Here is a 5000-nt window from a genome sequence, read left to right as displayed (position 1 = left end):
CAGACATACAGACAGGCAGACAGACAGACAGGCACACAGACATACAGATAGACAGGCAGGCCGACAGACAGGCAGACAGACAGGCAGACAGGCAGGCCGACAGACAGGCAGACAGACAGGCAGACAGGCAGGCTGACAGACAGGCAGACAGACATACAGACAGGCAGGCAGGCAGGCAGGCAGGCAGACAGACATACAGACAGATAGACAGGCAGACAGACAGGCAGACAGACATACAGACAGGCCGACAGACATGCAGACAGACAGACAGACAGACATACAGACATACAGACAGACATACAGACAGACAGACAGACAGGCAGACAGACAGACAGGCAGACAGACATACAGATAGACAGATAGGCAGGCAGACAGACACACAGACATACATACAGATAGACAGACAGGCAGGCAGGCAGGCAGGCAGGCAGGCCGACAGACAGACAGACAGGCAGACAGACAGACAGACAGACAGACAGATCATGGGAACAAAACCTTTGTTGGAGATGGTGTGTGTGTGAGAGAGATATTAAAATTCCTTTATTGGCCCAACAGTTCCATCACCAAAAAGCCCCACTTCAACAGACCTAGAAAGCCTAACCCCCTGACCAACCCAGGTTGCCCTGACGAACACACCCTGACAAAGTCCACCCGACGCTTCACAAGCCCTCTATATACATGCTCCAATGTCAGCCGAGCCTCCAGCAGCCCACAACTCTGGGGTCCGTTCACCCCGCTCCCTCCAATGTCAGCCGAGCCCCCAGCAGCCCCAGCAGCACAGCTCTGGGGTCCGGACAACAGACCCCCCCCACAGAACAGACCTCCCCCTCCCCACAGAACAGACCCCCCCCCTCCCCACAGAACAGACCCCCCCTTCCCACAGAACAGACCCCCCCTCCCCACAGAACAGACCTCCCCCTCCCCACAGAACAGACCCCCCCTCCCCACAGAACAGACAAAAAATACATGTTAAAATTTGTTTTTTAAAAATTTATAATTTCACACAGGGGTGAAGAGTCACCCAGGCCAGCAATCTGAGCCCAACATTGTTTCATATCTATATTGATGAATTTGCAAAACAGTCTACAGCTTCAGTTGGAGCCATCTACGGCTCCTGATGGGGCCACCTACGGCTCCTGTTGGGGCCACCTACGGCTCCTGTTGGGGCCACCTACGGCTCCTGTTGGGGCCACCTACGGCTCCTGTTGGGGCCACCTACGGCTCCTGATGGGGCCACCTTCGGCTCCTGTTGGGGCCACCTACGGCTCCTGTTGGGGTCATCTACGGCTCCTGTTGGGGCCACCTACGGCTCCTGATGGGGCCACCTACGGCTCCTGTTGGGGCCACCTACGGCTCCTGTTGGGGCCACCTACGGCTCCTGTTGGGGCCACCTACGGCTCCTGATGGGGCCATCTACGGCTCCTGTTGGGGCCACCTACGGCTCCCGTTGGGGCCACCTACGGCTCCTGTTGGGGCCACCTACGGCTCCTGTTGGGGCCACCTACGGCTCCTGTTGGGGCCAGCTACGGCTCCTGTTGGGGCCATCTACGGCTCCTGTTGGGGCCATCTACGGCTCCTGTTGGGGCCACCTACGGCTCCTGTTGGGGCCAGCTACGGCTCCTGTTGGGGCCATCTACGGCTCCTGTTGGGGCCACCTACGGCTCCTGATGGGGCCACTTACGGCTTCTGTTGGGGCCACCTACGGCTCCTGTTGGGGCCACCTACGGCTCCTGTTGGGGCCACCTACGGCTCCTGTTGGGGCCATCTACGGCTCCTGTTGGGGCCACCTACGGCTCCTGATGGGGCCACCTACGGCTCCTGTTGGGGCCACCTACGGCTCCTGTTGGGGCCACCTACGGCTCCTGTTGGGGCCACCTACGGCTCCTGATGGGGCCACCTACGGTTCCTGTTGGGGCCACCTACGGCTCCTGTTGGGGCCACCTACGGCTCCTGTTGGGGCCACCTACGGCTCCTGTTGGGGCCAGCTACGGCTCCTGTTGGGGCCATCTACGGCTCATGTTGGGGCCACCTACGGCTCCTGTTGGGGCCACCTACGGCTCCTGATGGGTCTCAACAGGGGTTACAACAGGGGTAACAACAGGGGTTACAACAGGGGTAACAACAGGGGTTACAACAGGGGTCTCAACAGGGGTTACAACAGGGGTAACAACAGGGGTAACAACAGGGGTTACAACAGGGGTCTCAACAGGGGTAACAACAGGGGTAACAACAAGGGTTTCAACAGGGGTTACAACAGGGGTTACAACAGGGGTAACAACAGGGGTTTACAACAGGGGTTTCAACAGGGGTAACAACAGGGGTTACAACAGGGGTCTCAACAGGGGTAACAACAGGGGTTACAACAGGGGTAACAACAGGGGTTACAACAGGGGTAACAACAAGGGTTTCAACAGGGGTAACAACAGGGGTTACAACAGGGGTAACAACAGGGGTAACAACAGGGGTCTCAACAGGGGTTTACAACAGGGGTTTCAACAGGGGTTACAACAGGGGTAACAACAGGGGTTTACAACAGGAGTAACAACAGGGGTAACAACAGGGGTAACAACAGGGGTTACAACAGGGGTTACAACAGGGGTAACAACAGGGGTTTCAACAGGGGTCACAACAGGGGTAACAACAGGGGTTACAACAGGGGTTACAACAGGGGTCACATGGATTACAACAAGGGTTTCAACAGGGGTTTCAACAGGGGTTTCAACAGTGGTTACAACAGGGGTAACAACAGGGGTTACAACAGGGGTTACAACAGGGGTTTCAACAGGGGTAACAACAGGGGTTACAACAGGGGCCACAACAGGGGTCTCAACAGGGGTTTCAACAGGGGTCACATGGATTACAACAGGGGTCTCAACAGGGGTCTCAACAGGGGTAACAACAGGGGTTACAACAGGGGTTTCAACAGGGGTCTCAACAGGGGTCACAACAGGGGTCTCAACAGGGGTCACAACAGGGGTTACAGGGGTTACAGGGGTCACAACAGGGGTCACAACAGGGGTCACAACAGGGGTCACAACAGGGGTTACAGGGGTTGCAACAGGGGTCACAACAGGGGTTTCAACAGGGGTCACAACAGGGGTTACAACGCAGCCTGTCAGTGTTAGATGCCGACTGACAAAACTGGACACTGACGGTGAACATGATTAAAACAAACATTTTCATCTTCCAAAAGGGGGAGGGGTCTGATGACTGGAACAGTTGATCATGTGTATTGTGGTATTACATCCTAAACCTGAATACCAACATAGACCACATAGCTGTACTCAGGGAACTGACATCCTGAATACCAACATAGACCACATAGCTGTACTCAGGGAACTGACATCCTGAATACCAACATAGACCACATAGCTGTACTCAGGGAACTGACATCCTAAACCTGAATACCAACATAGACCCTGCAGCTGTACTCAGGGAACTGACATCCTGAATACCAACATAGACCCTGTAGCTGTACTCAGGGAACTGACATCCTAAACCTGAATACCAACATAGACCACATAGCTGTACTCAGGGAACTGACATCCTAAACCTGAATACCAACATAGACCCTGTAGCTGTACTCAGGGAACTGACATCCTAAACCTGAATACCAACATAGACCACATAGCTGTACTCAGGGAACTGACATCCTAAACCTGAATACCAACATAGACCACATAGCTGTACTCAGGGAACTGACATCCTAAACCTGAATACCAACATAGACCACATAGCTGTACTCAGGGAACTGACATCCTAAACCTGAATACCAAGGTAGACCCTGCAGCTGTACTCAGGGAACTGACATCCTGAATACCAAGATAGACCACATAGCTGTACTCAGGGAACTGACATCCTGAACCTGAATACCAACATAGACCCTGCAGCTGTACTCAGGGAACTGACATCCTGAATACCAACATAGACCCTGTAGCTGTACTCAGGGAACTGACATCCTAAACCTGAATACCAACATAGACCACATAGCTGTACTCAGGGAACTGACATCCTAAACCTGAATACCAACATAGACCCTGTAGCTGTACTCAGGGAACTGACATCCTAAACCTGAATACCAACATAGACCACATAGCTGTACTCAGGGAACTGACATCCTAAACCTGAATACCAACATAGACCACATAGCTGTACTCAGGGAACTGACATCCTAAACCTGAATACCAACATAGACCACATAGCTGTACTCAGGGAACTGACATCCTAAACCTGAATACCAACATAGACCCTGTAGCTGTACTCAGGGAACTGACATCCTAAACCTGAATACCAACATAGACCACATAGCTGTACTCAGGGAACTGACATCCTAAACCTGAATACCAAGATAGACCACATAGCTGTACTCAGGGAACTGACATCCTAAACCTGAATACCAAGATAGACCACATAGCTGTACTCAGGGAACTGACATCCTAAACCTGAATACCAAGATAGACCACATAGCTGTACTCAGGGAACTGACATCCTAAACCTGAATACCAACATAGACCACATAGCTGTACTCAGGGAACTGACATCCTAAACCTGAATACCAACATAGACCACATAGCTGTACTCAGGGAACTGACATCCTAAACCTGAATACCAACATAGACCCTGTAGCTGTACTCAGGGAACTGACATCCTAAACCTGAATACCAACATAGACCACACAGCTGTACTCAGGGAACTGACATCCTAAACCTGAATACCAACATAGACCACACAGCTGTACTCAGGGAACTGACATCCTAAACCTGAATACCAACATAGACCACACAGCTGTACTCAGGGAACTGACATCCTAAACCTGAATACCAACATAGACCACATAGCTGTACTCAGGGAACTGACATCCTAAACCTGAATACCAACATAGACCACATAGCTGTACTCAGGGAATGTACATCCTAAACCTGAATACCAAGATAGACCACGTAGCTGTACTCAGGGAACTGACATCCTAAACCTGAATACCAACATAGACCACATAGCTG

This window comes from Oncorhynchus kisutch, unplaced genomic scaffold (genome assembly GCF_002021735.2).
Source record: "Oncorhynchus kisutch isolate 150728-3 unplaced genomic scaffold, Okis_V2 scaffold3811, whole genome shotgun sequence".
NCBI classification, from domain to species: Eukaryota; Metazoa; Chordata; class Actinopteri; order Salmoniformes; family Salmonidae; genus Oncorhynchus; species Oncorhynchus kisutch.
This window is presented reverse-complemented; position numbering follows the sequence as displayed.